Source organism: Bicyclus anynana, chromosome 25, assembly GCF_947172395.1.
Source record: "Bicyclus anynana chromosome 25, ilBicAnyn1.1, whole genome shotgun sequence".
Lineage (NCBI taxonomy): Eukaryota > Metazoa > Arthropoda > Insecta > Lepidoptera > Nymphalidae > Bicyclus > Bicyclus anynana.
In genome coordinates, this window is record NC_069107.1 from 8,540,752 (window position 1) to 8,565,594 (window position 24,843).

A 24,843-nucleotide genomic window follows, 5' to 3' on the forward strand; every position below is an offset into this window, starting at 1 on the left:
ACATGGATAGTCGGAATTATTTGAATTACTTTGTATGTAGTTATGGGAAGTCCCGAGCACCCTGTATAGTTTCGTATGTAACACCATAAGATTAAAAAGATGAATTGTCTTTAGTACCTTAAAAATAATCTGTAAGTCATTAGATATTTTAAAACTTTAATTATCATCTTAATTCAGTTCATTAATAGAAGAGCCTAATGAACTTTATAAAAACGTTATTACTTTAAACAATAGCCTACCATCGACTAGAGAAAAAAACAGTAGGTACCAACCTAATTGCTTATTGTGTTATCTGTGAAAACGTTGGCAACACGCGCCGCCAACAGGAATAAAAGAACTCGTTCGACATTTAAATTAGTTAGGAATTTGAATACGCGATTGTCATTGGTTGACAATCAATCATTATAGTTTTTTTTCGAAATTCAAATTCCATCGCGTTTGATTCGATCAAACTGACGTATGGTAGGGACTTACCTATGTTAGGCTTTTTTGTTTATTCAAATCTGCAGTAATCATTATGGTAACGGTTTATTAAAAGTTTTATGAAATTTCGTCAATTAAACTCATACTTATTAGTTACAGGGGTAGTTGGATTACAAAAATATATATGCTAATCGCTATATTATTTATTATGCTAGGGGATGCCCGCGACTTCGCCAGCGTGAATATATTTTTTTCAAATTCTTACTTTTTTCCTACTTTAGACCTAAATGAGAACAAGCTGATAAGCAGGAAAACTATTGGAAACTAACTGCTAAATATTAACTGTTTTATGCAATAGTTGACGCCGCGCGGTTTTACCCGCGTGGTTCCCGTTCCCGTAAGAAAACGGGGATAACATATAGCTTATAGCCTTCCTCGAGAAATGGGCTATCAACACTGAAAGAATTTTTCAGATCGGACCTGTAGTTCCTGAGATTAGCGCGTTCAATCAAACAAACTCTTCAGCTTTATAATATTAGTATATATTCATTTTTTAATTAATAGATTTTATTCTATAAATTGGTTTACTTATATTACATATTACCTTTTAGCACTAACCTCTAAAATTAAATAAAGTTACGATCTTAGAAGTTATGAATAAAATAAATATTCCAACACAAGTGTCATAAAATTTTTGACATGTCGCATGTTTACATTCAAAATACAGAAGCGGTGAATGTAAACAATAAAACCGAGTGTCATTTTGTTTGTATTCCACCCAAATCTTTGTGTAAATATACTCAGAAAACGAGAAATTTCGATTTTCGATTTACGACTTTTCCAAGTGTTTGATCGCGGGCTTTGAGATTTTTTGAAACAACATGTTTGAGGGTACTTGTGTGCGTGTTGTTTTGTGTTCGAGAGGGTGTTATCTTGGTAACGGTGAATGAGTTGTAGGGCTTTGCGATCGGGGAAGTACTACAGTATATAATTTTTTTTTTATTTATTCTATGCAATCTCACGTGATGATGCAGTCTTAGATGGAAGCGGGCTAACTTGTCAGGCGAAGGATGAAAATCCACACCCATTTCGATTTCTACACGATATCTTACGTTTCGCTTCGCAAATCGCTTAGCGGTACGTTTTTGCCGGTAGGGTGTGTCGGAGAAAAGGGGTTTGATATCAGGAGCGGTTGTCTGCGAAACACAATTATTGAATGAAAGTCTGTCAGGTCTAACAATTCCCACTAAGAATGTTACCAATAAACCCTGAGTGGCAGAGACTGACCTTGAGTGGAGTCACGCACTTGTGATCGATGTGTGTAGGGTTAAAAGCGCCTTTGACAGATATCTAACAATCCCCTTTTCCACTCAAGTCACTCTTCCCGCCTATCCCTAGTAACCCATAAAGAGTTACACAACAAGAGATGTGGACGGCTCGAACGCCACGAGCACACTGAAACCGTCCGTACCGCAAATCGTTGCAACGCGGCGATAACAGATGGTCACTTGCCACGGCCGAAGCCTCCCACCAAACTTGGACCAATTAAGAAAAATTCAATCAATCCAGCTGGGGAACCTCCTCTTTTTTGAAGTCGGTATAAAAATATTCGTTTACACGCTAGATACATGAGTAGGCTAGGTATACCTAAAAGTATTATTCAATCAAAACAACTTACGTCCATCATAAAAATCACAGCCTTTCTATCTCAATTGCTGAGTGAAACTCAAAAAAGCACAAAATTACAACTTGCGCACAATAAAAATGCGTAAATGTCGGTAATTATGATCGTTTCACACGGAATGTGTTATCCGAGCCCACTGATAGTAATCGCTGGCTCGGACTCCGTGCACATCGTGCCGGAACGATATAAAATGTTACAAATTATATTTTATGTTCCAAAAAATATTTTATGTTACAAAAAATATTTTATGTAACAAAAAAATATTTTTTGTTACAAGAATTGTTTTATGTTATAAAAAAGTAAACATTTTATAATGGAACTGTAAATAATTTAATTGAAATGTAATTTATAATATAATTTTATACAAAATTTTAAAAGTTTTTATTTATTCGTAACTAATTAATGACCTATTTTGCATGCAAATTTTTGGACAAAATGCTCTCAAACTTCTTCTAAACTTAGTACTGGTTAGATATTTAACCATGCGTATTTTTGTTAATTTCACAGCATTTTAATAAAACAATACTTTTTATTAAATAATCACTAGTGTATAGTGTAGTGTGTGTTATTTCATTTAAATCTTACTATTTTACACAGATTAAGAAGCAAACTATAAATATTTTTTTAATACCTTACGACAACCATACGATATTTTTTTCTTCCCGACTCCCGAGTACACAGTGAAAACGTGCTACAGTTTTCCATCAAACCGGAGTTTCTAATCGGATTCTGACATAAGAATTTGGAGCGAAGTTTTGTAGTTAGTACCGTAATAGCCCGCGGCGGTCAGTGCAACCGGTGTCTTTACAGTTTACCTTTTTTTTACCAAGTCGGTTATTTACGGCCAGTTCATATTGTTCAAGTAAATATACTTGAGTTATTAATGAAATAATTTACGCAATATCTGAAACCGATTTTAATGGGATTTTCGCTAGAAGGTAGAGGTTCATCATCATTACCAGCCTATTTTAACAGTTCACTACATTGTTCAGGCCAGGCCTCATTTACACACGGTGTAGAGCAGACCCACCACGGTGCTTCAATGCGAGTTGGTGGGATATAATGTTTAACTCTTTATTATATTTATAAGTACTATTTCGGCAATGTATTGTCTATTGTGATTTGATTTTCTTTTAACTAGTATGATACTGTTTTGTAATGAGTGCTGTTGCCAAAGAAAAAATCCCGCCAACCCTCAATGGAACAGCGTGGGTCTATGGTCCATATTCCGTTTTCAATAAGGAGGAAAGTCTGCGATGGATCGTTAATTATCGCCTGAGAGGTCGTCAGAAGTGGTGAGCCTCGCTTGCTAGTGCCATTCACTGGAACAATGTGAATCGGCCTTAATGATTGTAATTTAAGTGGATAATATCGAAATTGCGTTTTGTATTACAACGCGAGTTTTGAAAGTTTTGGGTTTTCTCAGTAATTTTGTTATTGCATACAGCTGTTATGATTTTATTATTTATTAGATTACATCTAGTTGTTTTCCCAAGTTTGAAAGTATTAATAGATTAACTATCAACAACTTTGTGTATTATTAGTTGTATGTAGTAAATAAATAAACTTATTTAAATTCGAATTATTTATTATTTTCTACACATAAAGGGGTATAATTAGTTATCAAATATGTACAATTATTATTTACACCAACTAAAACAATAATATTTAAATAAATTACCTCAACCTAATATAAAAATAAAATAAACCTATTATAATAAACAATAATTTATTATTAAAATAAAAATAATAATTATTTTTAACGAAAGAATAAATTAAAACTGAAACTAACTATATCTATTGTTACGCATACATCCTACGTATTTACAAACACACAGATTTTGTTTATTTTTCGCGCTAACTTCACACTACTCGACTTCGGATTTTCATAAAATTTTCACCAATAAAAATCATCAACCATCACTATCAGATATAGTAACCGGTTCTTCGAGGCACAAGGAAAATCCTCGCTCCGAGCTAAAATGATTTTCCAAAAGTTTTTCAAAAGAAAGAAAAGCTTAGTATTTCATAAGCAGGCATCGAACCCAGAACTAGTATTCCAAAGAAACTTAAGCTAACCAGCAGTGGAGTGTCTTCTATAGATGTTAAAATGCCTTATTAATATAACCTTTTGCACGCCAGTGCAAACCACCGTACCATCGAGGCAGTTTACTTATAATATTCATCATTATCAACCCATTAACGGCTCATTGCTGAGCTCGAGTCTCCTCTCAGAATGAGAGGGGTTAGGCCATGAGTCCAACACGCTGGCCCAATGCGGATTGGCAAAATTCACACACGCAGACAATTAAGAAAATGCAGGTTTCCTCACGATGTTTTTTCTTCACCAATTTATTTATAAATAGATATTTAATTTCTTAAAATGCACAAAACTGTACTGTACGATATAAATAGAACTAAATTACATTATTCCTGTAAATTTCTGGTTACCTTACTAGTTAAAATACATCCAATAAATTATCTGTACAAAAGTTATGAGGTCCAAAAATAAATATTAACTTAAACGCTTTTAAGTAATAAAGATAACAGAGTAACCATCGAGTCTTTCGACGGCGTTAATCTTCTCATTTGCATTTATTAGTGTAGTCCAAGAGCGTGTGGCAGCCACATCTTCGTCATTTTATAAAAGATGAATGTTTGTCAGCACATGATCTTCTAAGTTCAGTAAGTAACTTCATAGTTTTGATCGATGTTTTAGGAGCTAATAAATGACAAGGCTTTCAATCTTCCAATTAATATAAAGCGTTATTTAATATTTTCTTCGATAATAATAATATATAAAACATAAGAAATAAAGTCTTCAGTCACAAGACATCAACTTCATGGCAACCCTTCGAGATACATCTTTGCAGGTAGGGTGGTAACTAGACACGGTCAAAGCCTCCCACCAGCCAGAGTAATTAAGAAAATCTCAATCGGTCCAGCCGGGGATCGAACCCAGAACTTCTGTTTTAGAAACCCACCGTGCATACACTGACTGCGTCACTGAGAAATGAATGATTTTAGAAATATGTATTCATGAGTTATTTGCTCAGCACACTTCCGAACCGGTAGTAGAGTCATTATTAATAGTTAACTCTTTAAAACAAATTTTAATTTGATTATCCCAGACAAAAATAACGCTGAATACTTGGACATTTGCGGATCTCCGCATGTTACATTAGGTAAAATAATTTTAAGATCAAAACATGTACAATATTCTAGCATATAAAAAATAATGGTTTAGTTGATTTGTTGCTTGTCACGTCTCTCAACGCCACTATGATCCATGCTCTTACTTATTTATGGTAAATTCGCTGACAAACTTTCATGTGTTATAAAATGACAAAGGTCTGGGTACCACAGGCTCTTATACCAATTTATTAGTAGACCGATACAGACGCTCATTCGGTTGTTGATATAAAAGTCATATTTGATGGACGTTTTATATTTATTACTATTGTGTTTGTATTCAATGAAATTACTTATTTTAAAATGTGTCTTTATTATTGGATTCCATTTTTGAAGTTTGGTTCTAAAATAATATAATTTTAATTTTGCTAATTCTGAAAAGATAATTCTATGATTGAATTATTTTATTTTCTTATTATAAACAAATAATTACTCAAATAAATCTTATGTCTAATAAATTATTTCTAATAGATAAATATTATTTTAACAAACCTGTAAAAAATAATATACATAAATTATAATTATTATTGTAATCTTTATGAATAAATAATGTGTTACTTATTATAAAAATTGAAACCCTAATTTGCTTGTCTTTGTGTTTGTCAACGTAATATTAATTATTACTGTCGTAATACAAAACAAATATTTTGTATAAATCGTGTAATATTTCACAGAATACTTTACCTTAAAGCGACAGATTGTCCAAACCCAAAATTTGCATAATATTAGCCTTTAAATAATTCCACGATTTAGTGTAGTGCTGAGTACCGTTAGCAAACCACTATTAGGTTATTAGATAATAATAAGTTACATTATAATTCTAAATTTTTGAATTTTGTATTAATTATAATAATCCCATCCTTCAATCGAAGGGTAAGTTAAGCATATTATGTAGAACATAAAATATTTAAATTTAGAATTGAAATGTAGATTCATTCTATTCTAAATTTATTTCTAAATCAGCTGTTAAAAAAATATGTTTGTCCACATTGTCTGATTGTTTATTGCAGTAGTACACAGAATCACTATTGATTGATCTCTATGTGGCTTCACTAATATATTCGTAAGGGTTTATTTAATTGATTGAAAAAAATTTTAATTAGCACATGTGTTATTATATATTAAGTGAATTTAGTATCCACAATTTTGATTTTTTCTTCTTCTTCATGAGTGACTACAACCTCCGAAGGTCAGCTTCATAATATAGTCTTCCTTATTTAATATACATAAATATATTAAATCTAATACTCTAATGTCATGTTAATTTATAGCAATGTTACCTCAAGCGACTCACGCGTGCATGAGATTAACCGTTCAATTTACCAAGAATTGATCCAGTTCCCCGAATTCTATGATCAATTAGAAACAAGAAAAATACCATTCGCGGTCGACAATGTATCGAGATAAACATAATTAATCGCCCTTGAAAAATTACACTTTCGAAACACAAATGCAAATACAAAAGCGTGGCACAGTTTTATCCGCACAAGATCACGATTTCGAAGTTACTGTTACTTGTCACTTACAAACAAACAAACAGATTTAAACCTATGTGATCGATCCGGACAGCGCATGAAATTAATTAACTGATGCAACTGGCTTGCGCAAGTAAGTCGGCTTAGGAAAAAAACCGGTACGACAATCCCGTCGACTTTGGATTTTTTAGTGACAGATAAGTGATCTAATTTATATATGAAATAGCGAAACAATGGGCGGAGATAAGACGCGAAATTGGAACCAAATCCCGTTGCAGTCAATAATCTATTGGTAATTAGCATTAGTTACAAAACAGCTCCAATGACGAATAGAAATTATCATACCGGCTGTTTTTTTCAACCCACACACGATTTTTTAATAACGTCTTCTTGTTACATATAGTCAAATCGTAAGGAATTCAAATCTGTACATTATTTTTTTAATGTAAGTATAAAAGTGAATAGGTAAATATATAAAAACAAAACCCAAAACAAGCGTTATTTAAATTTTTATTTAATATTTATTAAAGTACAAAATAACGGGCTTATTTTTCATATTTCCGTTGGTATAGATTAAAGGAGCATAATTAGTTCTGTTGAAATACGGCTTAATAAAAAAGAAAAATATCCAAAAAACAGAATTATATCCACAGTCGACGGCGTTTGCTAGTTCATTAAAAATATGCGAGATTATTTCTAGTTTTTATGATAAAAATAACATGTAAAGTTACTTAAAATTTGCGCGTAGGTTTCGGTGATTTTGTCTCAATAACGCCCATAGTTGATTTGATTGATCAGTATATTTTAGTTTCTTATTTTCGGACAAAAATAATACAATACAACTTGAGATTTTACATCTATAATAATTTATGTAATAATATTTGTAGATTCGTTAGTAAAAAGTTCGTTTATTAAGAGTTATAGTTTAAAGATAATAGTGTAGTATCGTTATCATTTATAGTCATAAATCTGTAGATAATTAATTTATTACTGTTCAAGAATAATCAATATACTTAATTCATTACAAATTATAATTAATCAAGCAACAATTAATTATGCTATAAAATTAATTCTTGAGAATAAATTATAGTGTTTAATTGAATTGAATTACATTCTCATGTAAAGTTGCGAATGTAACGAAATAAATACGATTTTAACTAAAATTGCAATTTTTAAACTATTCCATTACCAAAAAAGAATATGTTTTTAATTTTATAAATAGTTAAATGTATTCTGAAAAAATAATTATTATGAATAATTCAAATGAAAATCCAAATTTCAAATTTTCAAAGTGTAAAGCCGAGAGCGTGTATTATTAAAACAAAAAAATGTTTTTAAGAACATTATCGAAATGAGAAAATTTGTAGAAAAAATCTATTTAAAAAAAAGGAGATGTCGAATAGTTTAAATAAAGAATCCACTACAATACCTACATCAGAGCTACTGTTAGTTACGAGCTGAGACAGCCGTATCGTGGTAGCTGGCGACCGTACCGCCGCTTATCACGGTCGTGCATCAAACTTAGCATTATTTTGAGAAGTAATTATTAATGTACTGGCGGTTACCGAATTTCAGGTCGATCGGGAGATGAGGCAAGGGAGGGGGAGATACAATGAGCTAATGAATAATAGAAAAGCGACTGTCCAAGTAGCCGATATTGGTCGTAGATAAATGATGAATGGGTTTTCGGTAGAGATTTTTCTTTTTGAGTAATTATCGATTGTTACGTACTTTCTTTAAGGCTGGGACAGACTTATTAATATTTCGGTATTGTAATTTTATAAATCGACCAAAAAAGGAGCGGGTTCTCTATTCGACGCGTATGTTTTTATTAGTTTGTTACTTTATAACTTTGTCATTTGTTACCTAGGCAATGTTGTTTTTTTTAATGTAAAAAAACCTAATGAGCCTATTTGGCTTAGACCACCTTCAATGTGATCAGTTTTCACTTTTATGTGTGTGTTAAGAAAATTCAATCGACTGTGGTTGAATCTTTTTGACAATAATTTTACTGCGTTTTAAAATATAAATGAATTCGATGATTATTGTACTACCTCCATTTAATCACAGCAAAGCAGTTCTTATAAAACTCTTGATTGAGGCATTCTCATAAAAATATGTCAATAAAAAATTATTGAACAAATTAAATGATAAGCAATGTCTTTCCGCTTACATGGAAGCTACAGCCCACCGTGATTGCACCGCTAAAGGCAGATACACATTAACTTCCAACCCATAAAAATAGGTGACGTTCATTAGGAAAATCCAAACATTGTAATCGATGACGACTAAGTAGTGTTGCCAGGTCCAGTGTACTGAATATTGGAATTTGCGATAGTTGAAAGACCTATAAAAACAGGATTTTGGTAATCAACATTTTATTTTTTGCGAATTCTTCGTTATTATAAATAAATAAAATAAAAAAAAAAACTGTAAAATCAAGATATTCATAAGAGTAAAACTACGGATCTCATAAGAAGGATCAGAGTCACTCAGCGCGCGAAGAAGTACTTCTGCGTATTATTGGAGTACTTCTGCGTGATCGAATCAGAAACGAAGATATATGCAAAAGAAGCAAAGTTACACGACATAGCTAAAAGCAACAGGTGGGGCACATAGTTCAGAGCCAATTGACGTTTGGGTCCCAAGATGCTGTAATGGTGACCCAACGCTGGGAGACGCAGTGTTGTTTGACTTCCTACTAGGTGCACGAGCGGGTTGCAGGGAGCTGAATGCTTTCGAATCAAGCCGTGGTGTTTGAAAGTCCACACAAGAAGCTTATGGTTAGCAGTAATAGGAACATTCGATTGATTTTGTATAGTCCATAATATGAACATTCAATCAAAGTAATGCAAATATACCGAAAGTGGGTACATCTCGCATATATCGGGTAAACCTGGCAACACTAAAAATACGATGTTCGCGCAAATTTCGGGAATTTCAAAGTCGTATACTCTCTAATGGGACAAGTGAAATGTTTCCATGCGTACACACGTAAGATAATAACCGGCAGAAAAACGCCAGTAGACGATGATTTCGGTAAAGAATCCCCCACATGGCCACTTTATCGGGAGCCGCGGACGAAATTTGACAAAAGAATTTTATTAACGTATAAATTCAACATGTCCGTCCGTCGGCCGATCGGTGTACTTTGGTACTTGGCTCAATTTCGGAGAAACATCGGCTTTTTGCCCCCAAAGACTCCAACTCGTTCAATTAAAGGCACAAAATTAACGATTGAACACATTTTATAGTTGTACAGACAATGCAACAGTCGCATTGATTCATTGATTCAAAGGAAAACAAAATTCAAAATTAAAAAATATATTATATTTATTTTTTACATTGTACAATAGTGTAATAATCTAAGACTAATAAAATCAATGTAAAGCGCTAAACCAATTCGTTTATTCATTAAACTTTCTATTTTTTTTGAAAATTGTTAGTTTTAATAAATAAATAAATTCTAATTATGATAAGATAATTATTCAAAAATAATATTCTGTTAGAATAATTAAAGCATTATAATTTCACAGATTATTTTACTTGTTACGTTAAAGAATAATATGTTGCCTGTAAAATGATATATTGTTTTCATCATTAAATTTGAATGTAAATATTTTCTGATTTTTAGTATTATCGTTGATGTTTTAATGTTTATCAAAAAACTGTAATTTGTAAGTTAGGGACATACATATTTTTGCACTTCAAATTTGAATTTTGGCATTTATTAAAAGAGATTTTCTCCACTCATCTGTTGTCAAAATTCTTTCAGTACATATTTCATTTAGTGATTGTATACTAATTAGTACTTATTGTAAGCTGGCTTTTAATAACTACTCAACCTACTACCGGTTCAAAGCAGATTCTAACTGAGAAGGCAGCAAAAAACTCATATTCTTTATACGGTGTGGATTAATACTTCGTGATATTATAAACACAAAAATGTCTGTAATAATACTTTGTATTAGTATAAATGGAAGTACGTAATTAAACAACAGAATTCGATATCTACCAGACATACGCACTCACATGTAGCCTGGATCGGTACAATAGGATTACATAGCCATAAATGGATCGGAGCAACCAGTTATGACCGCTTATGATTCTACTATACGATACTTAACATTTTTGTACCTTTTGTTTTGTATAGAACTTGTGTTCTTGCATTTTAATTTAGGCTTAGGGGGCAATGAATTAAATGCGTGCGCTGTAAGCTTTATTTCTGTTCTTAATGCTTTTGATTTTGTGTCAATGCGCGCTCGGCTTTAAGCTTTACGTAATGTTGTTCTATGTATTTACGTGTACTGTAATGACGTCCGTCCGTCTATATTATACAACTTTAACAAAATTATGAAATATTAGAAATACTAAATATGAAATGTAGTTTATATCATAAACAAGCTACATTGTCTGATTCGGTTTATTTGCAAAACCAACACAAAGTTAGATGAGTTTTACTTTTCTGTTATTAATATTTCATGAAAAATTATCAGAGATAGTTTATAATATAGTCTTAAAAGCTTTCTATAGCAAGATTGAGTAATTAATATAATTATAGCATTAGAGAAACAAACATCATAGAAATATAGAGCTAGAGTTGCGTAGCTAACTCAACTGACATAAATAAATAACTAGAAATGTTTTATTAAGTAATTGAACTCAACATTGTTAAAGGCAGTAATTAAAAGAAAGAAAAAAGGAAATGCAATATAAAATCTCATATTATAATGATGGCAGAAACAGTTTTCTTATTATTAAAAATTAAAGGAGCATTAATCACGTAAGACACTTACGCATATTGAAAAAACTTACATACATAGATTATTTATGTACCTACCGATATATCATAATCGTGTACATTACAAATATATTCAAAGTTATGCCAGTAATATAAACCTGTTGAATAAAAAAAAACGTAGATCTCTTAAAAGGCGATCGCGCGGCGCGATTTTAGTTTGGAAGCGGGCTATTATCAATCTTTGTAAAGATATAAAATTACTTAACGATATTTTACAACCATTTATTCCTCTTTTATGGATTACCGAGACCATTAAGAACATCAAACGGAAGCCCAACAACAGAATATGTAGACGAAATAAATTTTAATAAACCATGCGATGTTGAATCGAAAAGAAAAAAAAGATCCACACACAAAGACTGGAGTCCGGAGCGAACGGGTCAATATTAAAAAAATTAGGAACAATTCAAATCAAATTCGAATTCTTGTTAGAGAAGGACGCTTGTAGGGTTGATGACCCGTTGAAATGTCAGCACACATCTGTCTCGTTCTCTCCACGGGCCGATGTATACACTTATCGCATTCTATGAGATGTTGATCTTGATACGTCACATTTTTAATAAACGAACTCCATATGACATGGCGCACGGAAATTCGTTCCAATGATTAATATGGCCGCCGCTTACGTATACGAAACTAATACTTTGTTTCTGAACGTTATTAGAAATATTGATAGTTTCATGTCATTGCTCGTGTTTGTGATCGTCCGATAAACGATTCGAAGATAGAAAGTCTGTCGAGTAGAGAATTGAATGCATGAGAGAATAGACAATAATATGTAGGCAGCGAACGCAAAAAACACAATTCGAATCCCACTATCTCTGTATCTTAAATAGTTATAAATGTCTAAATTATTATTATTTGTTTCAATTCTTTTTTTATTATGCTCGTATCTGATAAGTGCTAGCTAACGTTTTGCGCACAACATGTATTAATTAGGACGTTTCTTACGGTTGAGCGAGTTCAATAACGTAATAATCTTGTCGCCTTTGGCATTCTTAGCTGTTGCTCGGATTCCTATTTTAATTTTGACATTAATAAGTACAGCAGACGGACAGACAAAACGAATGAAAAACGAGCGCCGCGATCCAACAAAAACCTCGTCGAAGTGTACTTACTAGGCATCACACTGAGCCGTTTCATTACAACGGAAATAAAAAAGTTCATATTTGACGTTTAACAAATTGTTCCTTTTTCAAATCGACCAATGAGACCATTGTATTCTGTTCCTAATGGCGTGTTCTATTTTCAAATCTCATTCTCTTTTCAAATCTCGCCCGCCTTTCAGATTCATTCGAATTTGGAATGTGTTGCGTCGGATACGTTTTCCCACACGTCTTTTTGAGTTGTTTGTCTTTTAAATGAGTTGATTAATAGGAGGTTGCGTTAGTGCCGATTGTTAAGACTCTTTACATGTGACGACTTGTGGTGATATCTAGAGTACAAGAAACACATTCGCCGGTCGGGCCGATGTTACGTGGACTTGTCGGAACATGTAACAAAAGTGAAAATGATTTATTGTGATCATATAAATTGTCGACGGCGCATTTGAGCACGGGTAGAGTGGCATTAAAGTTTTAATCTAAAATATGCATCAGCGAAATCCTCGAAATGGCCAAATGTCGTATCTATCCGGGCGGGAGTTATTGCCAAAATGCATAAACATCAAAGGGGTTTTTTGAAAAAAGATTTAAAATTGAAGGGCGCGTCCCTAGTGTAGGCAAAAATGGCGTCCGAGATTATAATAACGATTTTAAAGTCCCCTTCGTCTATTTTTTTTTATTTTTAGTATTTTTTGGTAGGGTTGCGTAAGTGGACGCGGGGTCCGGTGGAAATTTTGACGCTGATGCGAAATCTAAAATGGGGTGAACCTCGACACGTATCTCAATTTCGTAACTCTATTATGAATACGCTTTACACACACACACACATGTAAACTATACTAAAGCTTTTATTAAATTACATATTCTAGTTAAATATAGAAAAACCATGGGTAAATGGGCAAAGCAAATGTAGAAAATAGAAATAAATAAAATAAAACAAATTAAAAGCACTTTTACAATTTCAAAAGAAACCTTTAATTAATTTTGAATTTTGTAAAAATAACTAATAAAGAAATAAAAAATATATGGAATTAGCATTTTAAGTACGAGTAAGTGTGTAAAAAGAAGATTTACATAATTTCTTTTCAATAAAAATCAAAGAATCCAAACTATTATTGTTGATGTACTATGTACTATGACATGAGTAGAGTACGTAAAAGACATTTCACAATGGCGTACTCGATTCGAGTCAATTCAAGACCAAATCTGTACCAATTGTCCCGTCGCTTTATCAATAAAAATAAAAATCCTCGAGGAAGTCACCAATTTGTGTAGCGAGTACCATAGGACGAGCGTAGTGCAAATAGCGATCCTATTCCATAAGCGATTAAGTTTGTTTTTTATTATAAACCGTTTTATGGGGACAATCATTATTGTTTATGCCGTCAAGAGCATGGTTTTGATATTGATTATTTTATGTGAAGATGAAATATCTGTAAATTTATGGAATTGCTTTTAGTAAATTACCTTTAGTACTTTTATAACTATATTTTCTTTAGATAATCTAAATAACTTGGTTATGGTCATTATGCTTATAATTTTGTGTAAGTGTTTTTAATGTAATGTTAAGTCTGTCTTTACTTAATATAATACCTGTATTTTCACTAATAAACCAGATAGCAGAAATTGCGCGAGTTTGCAAAAGTAGGACTTTTAAAATATCAGCAACATTTTCATTATTATTATTAGCATAATCATCATCATTATCATTATCATCGTCATCGTATCAGCCGATACGATGGACGTCCACTGCTATCGTCTTTTAGTAGCGACCAAAAATAGAGTTCAATGGTAATCCAAGTCGGTCAAAAGCAGGAAGTACAAGAAACCTAATACATTGTACCGCATTATAAGGTACTTGATCTGAGGGTCCATTTTCGCCAATACCGTTAGAAACTGATTATATACAAATGATAGCAGATATTTGAAATTCAATTTTCTAATATGAAATAGAATCAGGTGTTACTTTCCGGAAGTTCTTTGAGTAATTATTTTTTTTTCGCAAGATACTTTCATATAGGTACGTTAAAACTCACCCGTATTTCGTCAGTCCTTTCTTAGTACGTAGAGCGACTTGGATAAAAATTAAATTGCATTTTACTTAATGCTTAATTTACTTTGTGTTTTAATAACGTTTTATCTAAGTCAGTTAAAGTTCAAGTCTTCTATAAGAATTATGCTATGCATATTAATTATCTTACACAGAACGATCTCTTATCAAATAAATAAAAGAAAAATCATAATATATTACCAGTTTAAATTTCTAGTATGTACCTATTCCTAGTATTTCATTAGGTTCTATTTAATATTCCACAGCCATATTCCACAGGCTACCGGTTTTTATATCACGTAGTTTTCAAACATCGAACGCCGATGCCTATCTACACCCGGGTTTACGTATTAAACGGATATTGTCGTAGCGTTCCAATTTCAAATTTCAAAAAAATATATACAAAAAGAACAATCGGAAAACGCCAGCACGTCGCGGCGATAACGCAACGGATTCGAAATTTTAAATAGTTCCATATTCAAACGCCGATTTCAAATATGGCCGGCCGATTGTTTCCCGTTTTCGCCGGCCGTTTAGTCCGAGCGATGGTTTTTAATATGCGGGCTACGCATTTATTGAAGTTTCACAATGGGGCAATATGGCTACTAGAATTACTGCCCATATAATTGTTGGTCCTTTCCTTTCCTTAGCTACTAGTGCGTAAGTCATTTTTTTATCAACACGAATATGTTTGTTGTTGTGATTTTTCATAATGTTAAGACACGGACTAACGTGTACTAAAGGTTTTAAAGTGATGTTTTAGTTTTAAGACCTTTGATTATTTTTATTGATAACAATGTTAATAATATTCATTCATGAAATATTTCCAATCACATAAACTTCCTTGTTTATACGTCGAAATTTAAATTTAACATCAACTAACATACAAAATACATTACATATCGCCAAATATTTAATTGCAACTGAAATGTATTTGAAATTTAACTGCGATTTGCATTATCAAAGTTTACACCCCCGCTCTATTTTATTTATCTTTTAATTTATTTTCTTTATGCTTTCAGAAATATTTTTTTTTATTTAGTGTTGCCATTTCAACTAAATCATATTCAGCGTTTAATTCATTAAAGTTTTGTAAAGTTATATCTTACTCAAAGTATTATTTACATACCAATTAAAATACAATGCTCAAATGTCACACCAATAAGCAGACTAAGTCACGGGCATTAGCTAGTAATTAATATGTTGTATTATAATGTATATGTGTTACTCACTGACATTTTACACGCGCGATCCAAATAGAAATGTCAGTGGTATTTTAAATTTGTCATAGGTGCCCTTGCGCAACTCAGATAGCCTTTGTAAATATTGATTTACTTTATAAAATCTGTTTTCAAGGTTGCCATCTTGTAAAATATCACCTACGACAACTTTTTTACTAACATATTCAAATTATTCAATTACCAGAATATCCATTACAAGGTAATTTAAAAATCGAACGCTTGTGGTAGAAATTATAAATTATACTTAGAGTCAATACTATCTAATCTATCTCTTTATAATATTTTGAATTGCAAGCATAATTCATAATACATAAACTAAAATAACTTATTATTTTAATATAATATAATATGTATTTTAATAAAATTGTTATCTTTATTATTTTAAATCTAATTATTCCTGAATAATTGAGTTCTTTATACTTTTACGTAATATTTTTTTGTCTTTTACATTAAAATTAAATTCTAACGGATATTTCTTATACCTAATAATTTATTTTAATTAATTTAAGAGTTTTAAAGTTTCTTATATTAACAATCAAACTGCACAGCAGTTTGTTCGTTAATGAAGGAAAAATAATGAAAAAATAATAAGTCATCTAGTGAAATAATATTTTCTATAGTAGGTATTCTTTATTATTTTACGTGAGATACATGCAACGTATATTCGATAAAAAAGAAGCATTTACAGACTGTTTTAAATTACGTTCGTTATATGGAATTTTAGTTTAAAACGATGTATTTTTTTTGCTTTAATAAAAATCACACTCAAAACACGTAAGTTAGTTACAAAAATTAAAAAGCCAATCAGTATGCGTTCCAAGATTCGATTCCTGCTCACGTCCTGTAGAAATTAAAGTGTACCGTACATATAATGTTATTACGACTTTCTATACCGTTTTCGGCGTATCAAGTGTCCATTATAGGTGGAAAAATGTATTTTGTCGCTTTTGCATAATCCGACGTTATGATTGCCCACTGCCCATTGTTGTAAGGCTGTGGTCTTTGAATATTAAATGGCAGTATGTAGGCCGTTGTTCGTTCAAATGTCTAAATATTTGTTTAGCGGAAAATGTTATTTAGATTTATAAATTTATTGTTCTGCTTTGTAATGTCATTGTCACTAAATAATCTTTGGGTCTATAATGTTAAGCCTATTTTTTATATATTTACCAGCAAGTGTTATCTGGATACAGATGCTGACTGTAGAACCAAAAATATTTATTTAATATTTTTGGTTCTACAATAATTAATATATATTTTTATTATTGTGATTAAGTATAATAAAAGACTGGATAAAGGATGTATCAATGAGCAATGACAAACGACAATAATTTTACTATCACACTATAAATATTATACTTACGACCAAACATAGAAACTCCTACTTTTTGGATGTTGGTCAGAAAAATATGAATAAGCGATATTCAGTCTAAGAGTGACATATCTAAAATCAACGAAATTCACTTTGCATTTAATTACTTAAAAAAGTCCTCCTAGTAAATAGCCTTTGAAAGTATTATGCATATTTCTAACATGATTATGATGATTCTTTTGGTGGGGATGATAATGCTGCCATAGCTGATTATGATGATATTAATGATGACTCAGATAAAAGTGAATGCCCAATCATTCAGTTTATAAAAGTATTAACAAAATATTATGTGCCACTATACTTAATTAGCCCCAACTACAGTTACAAATCAACGTTTTACAATCTACCAATTTATATATCATAAATAAAACGAGCAAATATAAGCACTGTTATTTAAACAATAAGGGCAGTATTCGCTTGCATGTATTTTTCTGTTTTCGGTAGATAATGTCATGCACTATTACAGATGGGATCGAATGTACGGAGTGAGATTTTAGAAGCGGTCAGCGAAGAGAAACTTAATCTTATTGTTTGTAGCAAACTTGTAGATTTGCTTAGTTAATTTTAAAATTAAATCGGAATCCAAAGTAGAAACTATCAGAATAAAGTTTGGCCCCAAAAAGCTCATTTTTAGTAAATAGAAACATATTTTCTCAAAAACCCTGTGACTAAACCAAAAACAAATAAACTGGCTGACTAGGCAAACGCGTCCCTTCGACCTAATTATAGCTTTTCATCAGCCTTGATTGTAGATAGGTTCAAGCATCTGTAACTGAATAATAAAGAGAAAATATTTTTTTATTTATTTCTTTGTGACAAACAGGCTAAGCTATTAAGTATTTTCCACCAATAGAGATCTAGATTATCAACGAGTGACGCAGTCAAGGCAGAAAAGTGTCTGCTAGTGTGATGTACAAAAATAATAACTATAAAAAAGTTAGTCTAGCCTCACTGACCGTTCTCAAAACCCCACCCTCCATCGATACCAAATGAACACAATGTATTGATATTAAAAATCGTGTTTTTGTTCCGTCCCGACTTGAAACAAAGCGTCAGTAACTAATTCGTATGGAATGACTTGCACTCTGCAACCATTGTCCGTTGCTATACAAAAAAAAAGTATCGTACATTTTTTTTCTAATCATAGATAATTGTCGTTAATAATTGTATTCGTTACTTGCTTTTACATGCTGCTCGGACTGTGTTTTGTAATAACGAAAGTACCCAGATACCAATTTGTTACACTTTTTTTAACTAAGGCCAACGTAGGGCTTCAATCTTATATTGCATCGTCACTTAACACGTTCACAGTTTAGAGACTCCGAAAGGAGTAGTAATGGAGCTTTTCGCACTTCTATGACTCCTCGAGGAGTCTCGCACCTGAAATGGTTAATGTAGTATTATTAGAAGAAAGACAAGATGGTATCTCCAATCATAAGAGGAATAAGATCGCCTATAACAGGATATCATGTTGTAAGGCATATATGGTGCAATTTCCAGCACTTCACAGATGCATAAATGCCCTGAGGACTCATTACGAGATTGGTTAAGTTATGTTATACATAAACTTAAATTAAATATTTTTTTAAATGAAAATGAAATATCAATAATTGAATAATATTTCTTATGAAAAAAAACTTACATTTTTTTTATAACTACAAGTTAAAGTTTTTAAATACAATTTTACTTGGTATATGTATATAAAGTTAATAATTTATATACATATACCAAGTGAATATATAAAGTGCACGCTTGTTGTGTGGAACGTTGGTTGTTGGAGGTTTAATTCGAAAATCGATTCGTCACTCGATTATAATGACGCCCGTATACGGAATGAAATTTCAAAACGATTTCTCGATGAACTGAAGTTTTGTCTCGAAAACTTTTATTTTTCTGGAATCGGCAACTTTATGTGTTGAATAATTTATGAACAACTCACTTTCCGGGGCTTTTGGGTAACGTTTTTCGATAAAAATTCGTTCGAAAAACGCCTTTTATATACACATTAACATTATTTATGTGGTTTGGAAAGAGCGGTTGAATATAATGTGCGGATTGTCAAAAGTTTTTGTAGCCTTTTATAGGAAATTCTTTTTTAAACTTTATTACAATATTATTACAGCAAAAACCTGACTTGTTGTATTTAGCATGCATTTATGAAACCATTGTCAAAAAATAATAATAATTAAGTATTATTTAATTATTTATAATATATGAATATCTATTATTACTATATTAAGTACTAGCGGACGCCCGCGACTACGACCGCGTGATATTCAGTTTTTTACAAATCCCTCAAATTCCCAAAATTTCAGCCAAATCGGTACAGTAGTTGTGGCGTTAAAGAGTAAGTAAAAAACATCCATACATACTAATTTTCAATTTTATGTAAATAAAGTAGAAAGAATAAAAGTAAATATTAATTGCAAAATTAAAACATGGTAATTAACAAGTTGTCAATTTTAGGTAGGTACATATGAAATCCACCCACTCGGCTATTATAGTAAAATAATATTATATTTCATGAATAATTTACTAAAGATTGTTAGTTAGATTATTCCGTAAACTAAATATACCAGCAAATATTAGAAAAAACATATTTTTTAATATAATTAAAAATTGTAAGTTTTATTTTAAAAATTTTGTTTAAAACGCTCGCGGATTATTCCATTTCTCAGTACGTAAACGGAATCGTAATATTTTCATCAAACAGCTGCAATAATCACATTGTTGCGAAGTATCTCACGATGCAATCATCCCGTGTAAGAACTCGCGGAACTTTTTAACGCTAAATATGGTATTCATAAAATCCAGAAGCTTTTCGTAGAAAAATACACGCGTATTTAGTGTGTCGGATTTTGGTAATGGTTCTGTAATTTGCACTTTGTTAAAGCTGTTTTCATGTTTTAGTATTAACCTGTAAATGATCGGTAGGTGTAAGTATTTTAAACATGTATTTATTTCTTAAAAATCATTATAGATGCCAAAGCGAGTTTGTTTTGTTACGTTTTTTCTCAAGAGTGAATAGGCACTTTCAATTTGTAGTAAAGCGCAAACATATTATATTAAAATAATTAATTTTAGTACTTAAATATATTATATAAAAATAATATTTCACTAAATTAAAAAGAAAATTAAAATACTCGCACACGTGTTCGTCACACATACACACATATACAATAATCGTATGGATGCGTAAATAACTTGTGTCTGTACGTATCCCTCATAGCGGGATTATGAAAGGGGTGAGTCCAGTTCCATCATCAATTATTACACGAAAACGCGAGCTTTCCATTTTTTAAAATAAACTCCAATGGGGGACTGTAATAAAATTACACATGGGGAACGAAAGCTGCTGGTTTATAGATAAATGTATTTTTAAGAATAAATAATACATTTGGTTCTTATAATCCGTCGTTTAGAAATGGATGCCTTTTAAATGCTAAAAAGTTGTTAATTGCAGAGTTTTTTTTATTACCGCATGCGTTTTTTGTTTCTAATGGCTCAAAGCCCGTTAGGAGACATCCAAAATGTTGATAAATTTTCAAGGCAAATTTGGCTGATAAGAGATTGCATCACGCATGACATAAAAACTTATTAGAAGTTGAAATATCATTATTAAAATAAAATAGTGTCAGAAGTATGAACATTATTTATAAGTATAAATCAATCAATTGTAAAATAAAAGATATTAGATTATATTATTTTATTTTACAGTTTAAAAGTGATATTAGGGTTTAAAATAAAACATTTAAACATTGGGTGAACAATTAGATGGCGTATATTTTTTGGTAATATATTATTCTTTTTAAATTTACATTTAACATTTGTAAAGCCTTAGTTTTAGTATACTACATTAAATTATATACATTCTTGTACCTAACATAACAGAAACAAACTTTCAACCTTAAAGCAAATATTATAATAAAATAATTATTATCATCGGTATTCTAATAAAATAAGCTTAACAAAAAGTTCAAGATCTTCAGAATTCGAAACCAAATTGAGAAATAAACGTTTATATATAATTTTGACTCATAGAATTCAAACCAACGAAGTCATATTGGACAATTCGAATTTCAAGATTCTCTTTTTATAATATCCGTTCAAAAACTTTTATTCCAATTAGGATGTAATCACTCACGTCTTCTCGGAAAAGTTCGTGACAATTTGCGCCTTTCCGTTGCACCTTCGACTCCGCCGCAAATTTCTAAACGAGATTAGGATTGTTACCTGGAAATAAGGAATACAAATTTAAAAATCGAATTCCAATACTATTATAATTTTTTTTCAGCTAACTTTACGGCTCTGAATTGTAGCCCTTTCAGGCTACTTTATCTGCATGATTAATACCATTTATACAACATTAGCCTTTTGCTTATTTGGAGAGAAATATTGGATATTAAGAACAAAAAACATGTGTGGCTTTAGAATCGCTTCCTGTTCAAAGCTTAATTTATAAGTCACGCGTTATTAGGTACAATATTTTTAAAATCTCCCTCATTAACCCTTCTAATAATCTAATGAATCTCTATGTACAAGTACATTTAAAGTTCGAATTCGAACCCAATCGGAATCGATTCCAAATTTAAAATCTGATAGACGCAACAGCCGCCGTATTGCCGATACAAAGGAATGGAACGAGCATGACGTTTCAAATATTTTTGAAAATGGAATATTAAGTGAAGCTATTATACGATCGGATGATTACTATTGCTTTTTGGGAAGCGCATAGACACGTTACTCTATTATTAATATCTACTTTTGTATACGAAACATATAAATTATTTGTAATATCTGCCGGCCATTACGACTTTACGATGTTTCAATCGATAACGAGACAGACAATGTACATACCTACGAGATGAATACAGTCGTTTATTTTTTCTTTGCTTATATTGTTTCACAGATTAAACAAAAAAGTGTAGACGCTGGCTGTTTTTTTTTTTGTTTAGACCAGTACTCTATTTTACAAAGTTTAATTTCAGTGTAAAAAATTATTCCAAGGATTGGTTAGGATCGATAACATAATCGAATACGAAATTATTTCTTAATTGCAATTTTAAAATTTATGTTGCTACTTCAGAGAGTCTATAGAGTAAAATAGTCATCAGTTATATTAAGAATACCTACAATATCTATATTGTGAAAAAAAACAATTTTATTTCTAAAAGTAATTAAGTTTATCTTGTACATAGTGTAAAACAGACAGTGCACTAAACATAAATACATTGATTGTATGTATAGGAGATTCCGTATATTTCTAAATACGAGGTTTTAATAATAAATAATAATATATAATATAAAATCTACAACCAATCCCAATTTTGAAAGTACACAGATTAAAATAGATATTCTATTTATAGGCACACAATATCTTATGGTATCCGTATAATACTTTTTTAAAAGTCAACCACTTTTAAAAGTATGTAGGTACATAGAGTAATATATTCAGTAGCTCCATTCATAATCTAAGACGTAATATGTGTCGATTATATAGGTGTCTTAATAAAGGAGCCCCGTATCATATTTTTAAATTCCAATTTTAAAAATTCAATCAATTTCATCTCTAAAAGTTCGTGCGTCGATAGAGTAAAATATTCAGTAGCTCCATTCATAATCTAAGACATTATATGTGTCGATTATATAGGTGTCATAATAAAGGAGCCCCGTATCATATTTTTAAATTCCAATTTTAAAAATTCAATCAATTTCATTTCTGAAAGTTCGTGCGTAGATAGAGTAAAATAGTCAGTAGCTCCATTCATGATCTAAGGCATAAAGTGTCGATTATATAGGTGTCATAATAAGGAGCCCCCATTTGCGTATCGGGGTCAACGACTTGCGTATGCTACCAGCGTACTGTGCCTCAAGTGACCCCTTAATGCGACTTATTGGTTACTCATAAGCACGAATTGACACAGAATAGTCGAGTTGCATTCACACGCTGTTTACATACTGCTGTGTTACTTCGTACGGGCGTCATTTTGTTATACTGTGGTTGCAAGTCTTATTGCCTTATTGGTTTCTCATACTTTTTCTAAATGCAGAACTGCGTACAAAATAAGATTTAAAAAATGCAATTTTTATTATTAAATATACACTGATAATATTCATCGTCATATCTAAATATACAAAAACGAAAGGTCACGAAACGAAATGTAATCAAAAAAATTATCATACTTTTGAGACATGAATACATAATACTTTTCATTTTTAAGTATTAATTAGTTTGTCTTTTATTCTTTCAGTAACATAAATTAATATCGTGACGTCACAAAATGGACGACAGCGTTTTTGAAGTTTGGAAAAAATTAAAAGAACACATGATTTTTAAATTGAGTTTTCTATGAAATCCTATTAATTAATATCGATATATTTTGGACCCTTATTCCATGCACTATACGAAATTAATATTGTTTATATAATAAATTTGTTATGAATCTACTACCCTATTTATCAGAAAGACTATAATATGGAATGGGTACAAGAACACTTAGCGGTAATCGAACCCATGAACACTCGGTGTTGAATCCAGGTCCTTTACCGTAGAGATTGATCTTATTGGTTTCTTATAAGGACACATTGCCACAGCATAAGGAAGTCCCGTTCAAAATTAACTTACATACTGCTCTATTACTCCCAATAATGTGGAGACTATTCTACGCTGTGGCCGTATCAAGTCTTATTGAAATCCCATAAGGGCTCATTGTGATACTAAACAAATTGCCAGTTAATCGAACGCTGGATATAAAACTTTATAGCACATACTCTCTTATTAATGTCAATAAATTTTGAATAACAATTCATAATAACGTATCTCCGTCTATGCGTAATACATCTTCTTTATCATAGACGTGGAGAATATAGAGATATGCCAAAAAGCTATAAATCAAGCAAGATATTATAGTGCTCCTTTTTCAAAGTATAGGACCACTTGGTCAAAGAAATAAGTCTTTAGTGACGTTTACGTTTGTCTTTTGTTTGCAGATAAACTGATTTTTGTGTTAAAAATTTAAGTTTCTGTTAGAAGGTTTTGTCAATATGACTGTTTTTTGTTTGTCAAACTATAACCAATTTATTCAGTTTTACCCGTGTTGTTCAGTTAACAGCTGTTTTATAAGTCGTGAATATGATACAACAATTTATTAGAAATAGGATATTCACTAGATTAAAATCTAAAATATGTGGATAGAGATTGAACGTAGTAATCTGCCCACGCGCAGAATAAAAACAGATCCGCGGAGAGTTCCACAGAACATCATTAAATTCAAAATTTCGTTTAAAAAGCACTCCACATATCTCGACCATTAATCACTAAAACTACCGACCTTCAAGGAGAAACATCGGAATAAAATCGGCAATCGAAATAAAGCACTTAAAACCGAAACGTCATTATCGCACAACATAAATAAAAAATAAGAAACGGCGGAAAAAATTGAATATCGGAGTCGATTTAAAGTCAGAATACCGATTTTAAAAAATACGGGGCACAGTCGAGC

The 24,843-nt window shown here is 31.4% G+C and overlaps 1 protein-coding gene across 6 annotated transcripts in view; it reads right to left on the minus strand.

Annotated features, from left to right (window-relative positions):
• LOC112047366 (uncharacterized) overlaps positions 1-24,843 on the minus strand; it is a 147,415-nt gene that overhangs the window by 80,020 nt on the left and 42,552 nt on the right. The window contains exon 2 of one of the 6 annotated variants that reach the window (XM_052889225.1): positions 21,486-21,574. The exons of the other annotated variants lie outside the window; for them this stretch is intronic. The gene's annotated coding sequence lies outside the window, so the exon portion shown is untranslated. The remainder of the gene's footprint in view (positions 1-21,485; positions 21,575-24,843) is intronic. 6 annotated transcript variants of the gene reach the window in all.